This window comes from Lissotriton helveticus, chromosome 1_1, assembly GCF_964261635.1.
Source record: "Lissotriton helveticus chromosome 1_1, aLisHel1.1, whole genome shotgun sequence".
NCBI classification, from domain to species: domain Eukaryota; kingdom Metazoa; phylum Chordata; class Amphibia; order Caudata; family Salamandridae; genus Lissotriton; species Lissotriton helveticus.
In genome coordinates, this window is record NC_136057.1 from 677,158,328 (window position 1) to 677,171,027 (window position 12,700).

At 53.0% G+C, this 12,700-nt stretch overlaps 1 protein-coding gene across 2 annotated transcripts in view; it reads right to left on the bottom strand.

Annotated features, from left to right (window-relative positions):
• MEIG1 (meiosis/spermiogenesis associated 1) overlaps nt 1-12,700 on the bottom strand; it is a 247,529-nt gene that overhangs the window by 195,621 nt on the left and 39,208 nt on the right. The gene's annotated exons all lie outside the window — the stretch shown is intronic.

Sequence of the window (12,700 nt, forward strand, 5' to 3'; positions counted from 1 at the left end):
GCAGTTCGGACTGGACTGTTCCCATTGGGCACAGACTCAAGACTGATTTGCATATTGCTGGGTTCAAACTGGAATGGCATGGGAAGCAAAAAAACAATGGATTTAGGCCCAGATCTCTGTGTTGGGGTGAATGTATGACATTTTTCTGCATTCTGACCATCAATTGTTCTTTTTTCATTTGTCACCCCAAGTGGACGGGTATGACCAGACGTGGCTCCCGTGCGCTCCATGCCACTGGAGTCAATCTATCCTGGCTGATGAGGGGTGAAACCCCGAAACCAGTCCTAGGATATTTGTTTCCAGTCCAGGGATTACCCGGACTGGCAGTTCGGGCTGGACTGCTCCCATTGGGCAAAGGATCAAGATTGATTTGCATATGGCTGGGTTCAAACTGGAATGGCATGGGGAGCCATAATACAATAGATATCTGTACTGTGGTGAATGTATGACTTTGTTCTGCATTCTGCCCATCAATTGTTCTTTTTGCATTGATCCATTTGAGGGCATCGTCTCGGATGTTGATCTGAAGGAGTCTTTTGATTAGGGTGTGGTGGGAGACCATGTTGAAATCCACCAAGAGGTTGAGGAGGGTCAGGTCGGCCGAGTCTCCTCTGTCCAGGAGTGTTTTTATGTCGTCTATGACAGCGATCAGGGCGGTTTCGGTGCTGTGGATGGATCTGAATCTGGATTGGATTGTGTCCAGAAGGTTGTTGTTCTCTAGGCATTCCGTGAGTTGCTGGTTGATGGCCTTTTAAAGGACTTTGGCAGAAAAGGGGAGCAGGGAAATCGGTCAGTAGTTTTTGAGCTTCTTGAGGTCAGTGGAGGGTTTCTTGAGGAGGGATTTGATCTCGGTGTGCTTCCAGTTGTCTGGGAACATGGCTTAGCTGATGGATGTGTTGAAGGTGGCTGTTAGCTTGCTGCTGAAAATGCTGTTGCCAAGTGTTAGACCTGTCTGGATTTTTTGCGTAGTCCCTCCTCATTATTCTTTATTTTGTCCCCTTTTTGCCCCTCATACCCTTAGTATTTTTGTGTCTACTATTTTTTTTATAGGTGTTGGTCAAGGGAATAGGTGTTCTTTCTCCCCCCATAATCTTTTACCTCAGGCCCAGAGGCCTGTTCTGACAGGAAAGTTGGAACCACACAAAATGGTGGCTTCCAACTGCCCTAACTGTCGCACTCAGAACTTGGCCATAGCCTAGCATAGGGCATTCCAGAACCTTCTGGTCCATTCTGGACCATTGAAGGGCAGCCTATAAAAGGCGGAATGCGGGGCAGCCATTTTGTCTACCTGTGGAAGTCAGCTGGAGGACAGGCTGTAGCTAAGGGTGGGAAAAGGTTAGACTGAGGGGTGACCTCCTGGACTGGAAAGCTGCCTTATTGGTCCACCCCACTACTCCCCTTTTGGTTACTTGTCCTGGCCCCGCTGTGGGAAGTTACTGGAGACCCTGGGCGCCTAGCTGGCCCCTTGTCTAAAATTATACAGGGACAGCTTCAGGAGAAGGAGACTGCCGCGCTGCGGAGCGCAGTCCTCTGCCCAGTTGATGAGACTTATTGAGGAGTGTGCCTTCTTTTACCCCCAGCCCCTGTCCAGGGACTGGCAACTGCCCCAGGACTGCTAGTCGCCCCCCTGGGGTTGGTGTGTGCCAGTGGGTTTGGATTAGTTCAGCTTTTCATCTGCCTTTCCCTCTCACCATCTGCCCCTCACCTGCCTTTGCTGTCGAGTGCTCGCTATACTGGTGAGGTGTGGGAGGAAGGTGACGCGATCGCCTTGAGGAAGTGGCTGGGCTTGTTGCCCTCATCCTGGTAGTGCAGACAGGGGGTGTTTGATCCACCGACTGAAGAGGGAAGAGAGCGCCTGGAAGGGATAGCGACTGAAGAGGGAAGAGAGCGCCTGAATGTGGTAGCGGCCCGGAGTCTGCAGCGGTAGTGTTGTGGAGCCGCTAGCTTCCCGCGCATGCTCCGTGAGTAGGCCAGCGAGTTGAGAGCGAGGCGGCGCTTCCTCAAAGCCGCTAATCCCCTGCGCTTGCCCCGTGAGCAAGCTATCGGTCTGGAGAGAGGCGGCGCTTGCGGAGAGATACTAACCCCCGCGTTTGCCTCGTGGTGTGAACGCCTGAAACCCCCAGCGGCCCCCCCCCTTACTGAGGAACATCGGCGAGAGCTCCTAACAGCGGGAGCGGATCAGCGCGACCTCCCCTCAGCGCAGATGTGTATTCCTGCGTGGCCAGGCTGGTGAGGAGGCGACGCTGACAGAAAGAACATCAGTGGTGAGCTCCAGCTACCCACAACGTGCTACAAGTAAGGTGGGGATCTGGGGTAGTAGAGACTAGACCACGATACAGGAAGGTCCCACAGCTAAAATACTACAAACAAGTCCATAGTGTGAATTCAGGGACAGGTTTGACTAGACTGTGGTATTGAGACTGGGGGAACTCTCCCAAAGTACTTAAGCATTATACAAGAAAGCCTCATTGGTTATTGAGGCAAGATAAAGTTGCCAGATTAATAAGCTGGGTAATATTGTTGGATATGATGTCTGTTTCCTTTACAGAGGGGGACAAGTGAAGAAGCTAGTCAACAGTGGTTATAAGTAGCCAAAGTTAATTAATGCTGGAGTCTCATTATACCTTTCAGGAATATTTATATAATTGAATGCAGAATACTAATGTTGGTGTCTGATGCAATGTTCTTTTGATAATAGCTCCTGAAGCAGGTTCACATTTCTGTAGGTGGCACTACTGATGTACATGACATCCAAATGTGATGAAAGTTACTGTTAATGTGGATTTTTAATGCCAGTTAGCACTGCTAATTAGGTTGCTATTAATTCCATAACATCTGCTTGTGCTTATATTGTGTAATAGTTTTCTCTCCCAAAACTTTAGCGGATTGTTTCACTTGATTGATTGTAAAGTACTGAACTGTAAATTCTAAAGTATAAGAGAACAGAGTATATTATTATTATAAAGCAGTACTTATTTTCCTATATTTTGGGGTAGCGTTATTTTTGTGTGATATTGCGTGGTTTTACTGTTGGGTGGTCTGCAACCTTAACACTGTGCCTCTGAAATGTATGTCTTGCCCTAGGCCAGGCTACCCCAGGTTCTAACATTTGGTGCCTAGCGGTGGGATACTGACTTGGTTGCAGCTACTCACTAGTAATTCAACGCAATACACTAACCTACACCAGGAGTTTTCTCCTTGCGGCCCTCCTAATTTGAATTTTGTTTTTTCTAAATTTATTTCTGGTGGTGGGTGGAGGTTAACCTCAGGTCATTTCTTGGTTTTCTCCTGTGAGTGATTTTATTCCATGGCAAAGATGGAGTTGAATTTTAAAGAGCTGGAAGCCAATACTGTGGCCCAACTCAGAGATTGGTGTCAGCATCAAGGGGTATTTTTTAATAAAGGTGCCAAGAAAGGAGAGTTGCTGACAAGCATAAGGGCATGGGTGGAAGCTCATTTAAGGGAGGAACCAGAAACTGAAGAGGGTGACGGGGACACTGTCACTGAGGCTGCATTGTTGAACCAAGTGGGAAGTGGGAATCTGCTGACAGGTCCCAGGATACCTTCAAGGGCAAGCAGCAGCGTCTCAGACAGGGGTTTAACTGAAGCCGAGCTAGAAGATAGGAGGGAGGAGAGGAGAATGAAGTTGGAATTAGCTAGGATGGATATGGAAAGGGAGGAAAGGAGGTTAGCTCATGAGCGAACCATCAAGGAGATGGACCTACAAGCCGTACTAAGAAGGTCTCCCAATCCTGATAATGGTGGCAGCGAAAATAAAGTGAACACCAGGGAATCCAGACCCTATTTACCCAAAGATGTCATTGCTAGCTACACCCCAGGTGATGACATTGCCAAATGGTTGGCCGCCTACGAAGTTTCTTTAAGGGCTCACGGGATCTTAGAAACTCACTGGGGAGGTGGGCTGTATAAATACATGCCACCTGCTGGCAGAGACACCTTGTTGGCTCTGGAGCAGGATGAGCAAACCCACTACCCTGCAATGAAGGTGGCACTGGTGAAAAAGTTTGGACTTACCCCTGAAAGGTACAGACAGAAATTCAGGGGAAGTCACAAAATGAGTACCCAGAATTGGGTAGACTTTTTAGACTACGCCAAGAAAGCTTTGGAGGGTTGGGTCAAGGGCAGCGAGGTGAAAGATTATGAGGGGCTGTACAATCTATTTTTGAAAGAACACCTCCTCGAGAAATGTTTTCCCGAGTTGCGCCAACACCTGGTGGACAGCAAGCTGACCGATCCCCGGAAGCTTGCAGAGGAGGCGGACACTTGGGCAAGTACCCGGGTGTCCTCCAAGGGGACTGGAGGGGATTCTCAAAAAGCCGGACAGGGCGCCCCCCAGAAGAAAGAGGGAGGAGATAAAAAGAAGGAGTTCTCCAAAGGTCCCCAAAATAATTTCCAAGGTAAGGGAGCAGGTTTCACCCCTAGGGCAAACCCGCCCAGAAACCCTAATCCTGGCCAAAGCCAGCAGCCAAGGGTTCCCCACTGTTTTGAATGCGGTGGTGTTGGACATTATAAGGGAGATGTCAGATGCCCAAAGAGACCACCCCCTCCCACCGGAGGAAAGTCACCGGGAGTAGCTAGTGTAGCGCTCAGGGAGGAGTTGCCCTTAGATAAGGGGGGTGAGTGGGCGGGTGTCACCTTAGTGTCCCTGGGAGAGCGGGAGATGGTACCAAAGATCCAGGTTCCCCCAAATACTACAAAGTATGGGCAATGGGTTACCATCAATGGCCAAAGAGGGGAGGCTCTGAGAGATACAGGAGCCAGTATGACTATGGTGAGAAGTCAACTGGTGTCTCCAGGGCAGGTTGTTCCTAATGTACTCCACCCCGCCGCGATGGCTGACGGCAGAATGGGCCACTATCCAGTGGCTGAGGTTCCCTTTGAGTGGGAAGGGGTTGCAGGTTCACTTCGAGTTGCCGTAAGCCCTGCCGTGCCAGTTGATTGTCTGTTGGGGAATGACATGGAGCACAACACTTGGAGAGAGGTGGAATACCGGACGCATTCTGCGATGCTGGGTACACCTGACTGGGCCTGTGTAAGCACACGGTCTGCGACTGCCCGGAGTGGGAGTTCGCCTGGGTTGGAGCCTGGAACAATGGCCCAACCCGCTGCCAAAAAGGGACAGAATCGGAGACAGGGACAGCCTGCTTCGGCTTCCACGCCCCATGTGACAGATCGGCCACCTGCGGTGGTAGGCCAGGAGTCCATGGAGGGGGGAGTAGACTCTCTGGAGGATTTACCCATCCCTGCTGAATGGCATGTGGAGGGAGGTCCTACCAGAGAGGAATTCTGTAAGGGGCAGAGGGAGTGCCCTACCCTTGAGGGACTGAGGTGTCAGGCTGAAGCCCAGGCAGCAGGTGATGCTACAGGACACCACCATATTTACTGGGAGGATGGCCTCCTCTACAGTGAACCTAAGGTACCTCTACCTGGCTCATCAAGGGCCTTGGTGGTCCCGCAGCAATACCGAGCCTTTCTGCTGGAATTGGCTCATGCGATACCACTGGCAGGACACTTAGGCCAGGACAAGACCTTTGCACGGCTTGTTCTCCACTTTTACTGGCCTCAGATGAAAGCGGCGTCCAACACATACTGTAGGACATGTGTATCCTGCCAGGCCAGTGGGAAAACAGGGGTGAAGCTAAAGGCTCCCCTGGAACCACTTCCTGTCGTTAGCACCCCCTTTGAAAGGGTGGGCATCGACATTGTAGGGCCATTGGATCCACCAACAACAGCTGGTCACAGGTTTATCCTGGTTCTGGTGGATCATGCCACACGGTACCCAGAGGCCATCCCTCTGAGGACTGTTACTGCACCTGTGGTGGCTAGGGCCCTGATGGGAATCTTTACCCGGGTAGGATTTCCCAAGGAGGTTGTGTCTGACAGGGGGACCAACTTCCTGTCCGCTTACATGCGGACCATGTGGAAGGAGTGTGGGGTGACCTACCGGTTCACCACTCCTTATCACCCCCAGTCCAATGGACTGGTTGAGAGGTTTAATAAGACCCTGAAGGGCATGATAAGAAGTCTGCCGGAGAGCTTACGGAGGAAGTGGGACGTCCTCCTACCTTGCTTGCTGTTCTCCTACAGAGAGGTGCCGCAGAAAGGAGTGGGCTTCAGCCCTTTCGAATTGTTGTATGGGCACCCTGTGCGTGGACCTCTCAGCCTGGTGAAGGATGGATGGGAGAAGTCTCCCAGAAAACCTCCCCAGGATGTGGTGAGCTACATGCTGGCCTTCAGAAGCCAGATGGCCAAGTTGTGGAAGCAGGCTGCTGACAACTTGGAGGCCAGTCAGGCAGTCATGAAGGAATGGTACGACCAAAATGCTCACCCGGTGGAGTTGGAGCCTGGCCAGAAAGTATGGGTGATGGAACCTGGAGAGCTAAGTGCCCTTCAGGATCGTTGGACAGGCCCATTTGAGGTGTTGGAGAAGAAGGGTAAGGCCACTTACTTGGTGGATCTTAAGACCCCGCGGCAGCCCCTACGGGTGCTGCATGCCAATCGCCTCAAACCCCACCATGAGAGGCCAGAGGTCATCCTGATGTTGGTGACTGATGGTGCTGAGGAAGCAGAAAGCGAGCCTCTCCCAGATCTCTTTTCATGCCAAGAGAAGGATGGGTCGGTGGAGGGAGTGATTCTCTCCCCATCCCTAACTCCTGAGCAGCGAGAGGATTGCCGCCAGGTATTGGGGCAGTACTCTTCGCTGTTCTCCCTTGTCCCGGGAAGAACCCACTTGTGTACCCATGATGTGGACACAGGAGACAGCCCCCCAGTGAAATCCAAGACCTACAGGCTGTCGGACAAGGTGAAGGCTAGCATCCATGGCGAAGTTGCCAAGATGTTGGAGCTAGGAGTGATAGAACCTTCCAGCAGCCCTTGGTCCAGTCCGGTGGTGCTAGTCCCAAAAGCCGCCCCACCGGGCACCACACCAGAACTGAGGTTCTGTGTGGATTACCGAGGATTGAACTCAGTTACAAAGACTGATGCTCATCCAATCCCTAGGGCGGATGAGTTGATTGACCGGCTAGTAGCTGCCCAATACCTAAGTACCTTTTTTTTTTTTTTTTTTTTTTTTTCTCCTGCAGCAAGGCCACGGTAGGTCGCAGACGCTTAATAGCAGTCAACACCAACCCCCGTTTAACCTTGTCACCCAACCCTCGAACATTCCAGGACAGTAAGGACAGAGTAGGGCTTTGTGTATCGATGGAATCTAGTCCCTCTAACGGTGTTACGTCGTCAGCCATCGGGAACCAAGGGATATGAAATGGAGCATCTCGTAACAGTGGGAACAACTTTCATGCCCATACGGGTACAACCTTAGCATAAATATTACAAAGCAATTCCATTTCTCTGATACCGTGCTTAACTGGGTCAGGTGGTTCGATACGCCCCCCGAGTGGTATGGTGTGGTGCTTGGCCGTACATTTGTGTTCCCAACAAACAAATTCGCAACTGTAAAAGAACAACCCGTCCCCCTTTCCCCCCTCCCTGCTTCCCTGCCTAACGGACTTTCAACTGCCCGCCTCCCCAACTGAGCAGAGTGCTTAACCCAACCCATAACCAAAGTACTTGCGTGTAGGGGGGAGAGTGTCTCCCCGAGCAGGCGGCATCCCTGCGTGCCTCAGGTGAGGTCATGCCAGTGTCCACGTGCAGCAACTGAAACATGAAAGTGGTGGTCAGCGGTTGTGGTCAGCGTAGATCCTGGGGGGAGAGGGTCATCCCTCTCCATCCGCCCCTCCTGTTCCACGGGAGGGAGAGTCCTCTGCCCCCTCATCACGACCGGATGCTTGCGAACCATGTCTGCTGTCGTCTCTGCGGTTGTGATCTGGTCCGCGGTTCCTGCGGTGCCGGCCCACCGTGTGCCAACCTTCCAGCCAATCCCGGGCAGCCTCGGGGGAGTCAAAAAACCACACTTTTTTGTCCGCAACAACTCTCAAACGCGCTGGGAAGATCATCGAGTACGGTAAGTCTTTCTCCCTCAATGTTCTCTTAACCTCCAGGAACGTTTTCCTTTTTCTAGCCACCTCAGACGTGTAGTCAGGGAAAAACGCAAGTCTTGAATTTTGAATTTGAATGGCGGGCGCTACCCTGGTGGCCTGCAGAATGGCATCGCGGTCCCTGAAATTAAATAGTCGTGCAAGTATAGGCCGCGGAGGGCCCCCTGTCTTCGGTTTTCCCCCCGGAACGCGGTGGGCCCTTTCCACCGAAAAGAAGTTTGAGAGTCCCTTAGGCTGAAGACGGGTTTTTATCAAGTCCTCCACATAGAGGTCCATCGCCCCTGTGTCCTCGGATTCCGGCACGCCTAGGATTCGGACGTTGTTACGTCTGGAGCGACCTTCCTGGTCATCCAGTTTGTCCCTCAGTAGTTTGTTGTCAGCTTGAAGGCGCTCCACTGATGTTTGCAGTTCAGACACGTCCTCCACCAACGATTTGGTGACGACCTCCACTTGCTTGACCCTCTCGTTTATTTTTTGGAGGTCCGCCCGGATCAGGGTGACTTCAGTGGCGGTCGCCCCGACTGTCGCCTGTACCTGGGCCAACGCCGCCAGGACATCCTCAAGCGTGGCTTTCTTAGCCCCCTCCGCGTCCGCCGCTTTCCCGGTGTTCTTGCGTTGTTCCTGGGGCGGTGAGTGCTTCTCATATGCGAATTTATCCAATTTCGCTTGGGTGGAGGTGTTTTTGGGGCCTCTATTCGACATGGTAGTGCGCGAGGTCAGCAGCGCTCGGACTCACAGCTCACCAGTGTTCGTGCTGACCGCGTCCGCACCAGCAAGGTGCTCCCGCCGCAGACACAGCCCGCAGACCACAGCGAGGGGGTGAAGAGTTCTCCCCACTGACCTACAGCCGTCAGGGGGCCCCCAGGGTATGCCACTCGGAGTACTGGCAAGGGGCGCGCCAATCCGCACAGGGGCACCGCCCGCGGCTCCAGGAGCAAGGCGGTCGCTCGATCTCCGATCCCTATGAAGACTTCGTGGTGGTGTGTTGGAGAGCCTCCTCTCCCTTCCGGTGGCACTCCCACGGATCTCGTGTGGGGGTCGGGCACAGTAACGAAGGGGGCCCCGCAGGGACCCGCCGTCCCCACTTGACAGGTCCGGGAGCTGGAGCCAGTACAGTCCCAATAAGGGAGACTCCGTCAGGTGCCTGGGCGTTGCTCGTGTAAGGCGCAGAGAAAATGGCGGCTGCGCCGCCGCTGCCAACTGTCCAGAATGCGCCCAGGACCAGAGCAACCTGCGACTTACGGCTGTTCCAGGCGCCGCGGGGGGCAACGCTCACCTCGGGCCCTCGGAGGCTCAGTCGCGGACTCTCCGGACCGCGCGTCCGGCGACCGACGCTTCCTGCCGCACTCCTGCCGCTCCAAGGCAATTTCCGGCCGGTCACTCCCTCACCGCGACCCCGCTGCTTCCAGGCTGGCAGTAGGCCTTCCGCATCTTCGGCGTCTGCTCTGCTTACCGGAGCTCGTCTGTGCTGCCACCGTTCTTAATTCCGCAGCGTTGGGTGCCGCACGGACTCCGGGTCCGAACCTCTCCCACCAGCACTTAAAAAGTCAGGATTAATGTGTCGGATTTTCGTGGGAAGCCGCCGTAACTCGGGAGCCTCTCTAAGCTGCGGCCGCCATCGTCGGCTGCTAGCCACGCCCCCCCACCTAAGTACCTTTGACCTCACTTCAGGGTACTGGCAGATCTCCTTGACAGATGGAGCAAAGGAAAGGTCAGCCTTCTCCACGCCTGAGGGACACTTCCAGTTCTGTGTGATGCCCTTTGGGCTCAAGAACGCCCCTGCCACGTTTCAGCGGCTGGTGAACCAGGTCCTCTCTGGAATGGAGAGTTTCTCTGCTGCTTACCTGGATGACATTGCTGTCTTCAGTAGCAGTTGGGAGGACCATTTGCAACATTTGCAAGCAGTTCTCCAGGCCTTGAAACAAGCTGGATTGACCATCAAAGCCAGCAAATGCCAGATTGGGCAGGGGTCGGTTGTGTACCTTGGACACTTGGTGGGTAGGGGGTCAGTGCAGCCCCTGCAGGCGAAGATTGAGGCAATCATGGCCTGGGAACCCCCCAAGACACAGACTGAGGTCCGAGCTTTCCTGGGCCTCACAGGTTACTACCGTCGCTTTGTGAAGGGGTATGGCACTATTGTAGCGCCTCTCACAGAGCTCACCTCCAGGAAACAACCTCAACGGGTAGTTTGGACAAAGGCTTGTCAGCAAGCCTTTGAAAAGTTGAAGCAGGCCATGTGTGAAGCACCGGTCCTGAAGGCTCCCGATTTCTCCAAGGAGTTCATTGTCCAAACAGATGCATCTGAACATGGCATTGGGGCAGTGTTATCGCAACTAAATGAAGAGGGCCTGGATCAGCCTGTAGTCTTCTTATCCAGGAGACTGCTTCCCCGGGAACAGAAGTGGAGTGCAATTGAGAGGGAAGCTTTTGCGGTGGTGTGGGCTCTGAAGAAGCTGCGGCCATACCTCTTTGGCTCGCACTTCCTGGTTCAGACTGACCACCGCCCCCTTCGTTGGCTGATGCAAATGAAGGGGGAAAATCCCAAGCTGTTGAGGTGGTCCATCTCCCTACAGGGAATGGACTCCCGGGTGGAACATCGGCCTGGAGTGGACCACGCCAATGCAGACGGTCTCTCCAGGTATTTCCGCCTTAGTGAAGAGGACTCCCAAGGGGTTTGGTAGTTCTCCCCACTTTCAGCTGGGGGGGACGCGTGTTAGACCTGTCTGGATTTTTTGCGTAGTCCCTCCTCATTATTCTTTATTTTGTCCCCTTTTTGCCCCTCATACCCTTAGTATTTTTGTGTCTACTATTTTTTTTATAGGTGTTGGTCAAGGGGATAGGTGTTCTTTCTCCCCCCATAATCTTTTACCTCAGGCCCAGAGGCCTGTTCTGACAGGAAAGTTGGAACCACACAAAATGGTGGCTTCCAACTGCCCTAACTGTCGCACTCAGAACTTGGCCATAGCCTAGCATAGGGCATTCCAGAACCTTCTGGTCCATTCTGGACCATTGAAGGGCAGCCTATAAAAGGCGGAATGCGGGGCAGCCATTTTGTCTACCTGTGGAAGTCAGCTGGAGGACAGGCTGTAGCTAAGGGTGGGAAAAGGTTAGACTGAGGGGTGACCTCCTGGACTGGAAAGCTGCCTTATTGGTCCACCCCACTACTCCCCTTTTGGTTACTTGTCCTGGCCCCGCTGTGGGAAGTTACTGGAGACCCTGGGCGCCTAGCTGGCCCCTTGTCTAAAATTATACAGGGACAGCTTCAGGAGAAGGAGACTGCCGCGCTGCGGAGCGCAGTCCTCTGCCCAGTTGATGAGACTTATTGAGGAGTGTGCCTTCTTTTACCCCCAGCCCCTGTCCAGGGACTGGCAACTGCCCCAGGACTGCTAGTCGCCCCCCTGGGGTTGGTGTGTGCCAGTGGGTTTGGATTAGTTCAGCTTTTCATCTGCCTTTCCCTCTCACCATCTGCCCCTCACCTGCCTTTGCTGTCGAGTGCTCGCTATCCTGGTGAGGTGTGGGAGGAAGGTGACGCGATCGCCTTGAGGAAGTGGCTGGGCTTGTTGCCCTCATCCTGGTAGTGCAGACAGGGGGTGTTTGATCCACCGACTGAAGAGGGAAGAGAGCGCCTGGAAGGGATAGCGACTGAAGAGGGAAGAGAGCGCCTGAATATGGTAGCGGCCCGGAGTCTGCAGCGGTAGTGTTGTGGAGCCGCTAGCTTCCCGCGCATGCTCCGTGAGTAGGCCAGCGAGTTGAGAGCGAGGCGGCGCTTCCTCAAAGCCGCTAATCCCCTGCGCTTGCCCCGTGAGCAAGCTATCGGTCTGGAGAGAGGCGGCGCTTGCGGAGAGATACTAACCCCCGCGTTTGCCTCGTGGTGTGAACGCCTGAAACCCCCAGCGGCCCCCCCCCCCTTACTGAGGAACATCGGCGAGAGCTCCTAACAGCGGGAGCGGATCAGCGCGACCTCCCCTCAGCGCAGATGTGTATTCCTGCGTGGCCAGGCTGGTGAGGAGGCGACGCTGACAGAAAGAACATCAGTGGTGAGCTCCAGCTACCCACAACGTGCTACAAGTAAGGTGGGGATCTGGGGTAGTAGAGACTGGACCACGATACAGGAAGGTCCCACAGCTAAAATACTACAAACAAGTCCATAGTGTGAATTCAGGGACAGGTTTGACTAGACTGTGGTATTGAGACTGGGGGAACTCTCCCAAAGTACTTAAGCATTATACAAGAAAGCCTCATTGGTTATTGAGGCAAGATAAAGTTGCCAGATTAATAAGCTGGGTAATATTGTTGGATATGATGTCTGTTTCCTTTACAGAGGGGGACAAGTGAAGAAGCTAGTCAACAGTGGTTATAAGTAGCCAAAGTTAATTAATGCTGGAGTCTCATTATACCTTTCAGGAATATTTATATAATTGAATGCAGAATACTAATGTTGGTGTCTGATGCAATGTTCTTTTGATAATAGCTCCTGAAGCAGGTTCACATTTCTGGAGGTGGCACTACTGATGTACATGACATCCAAATGTGATGAAAGTTACTGTTAATGTGGGTTTTTAATGCCAGTTAGCACTGCTAATTAGGTTGCTATTAATTCCATAACATCTGCTTGTGCTTATATTGTGTAATAGTTTTCTCTCCCAAAACTTTAGCGGATTGTTTCACTTGATTGATTGTAAAGT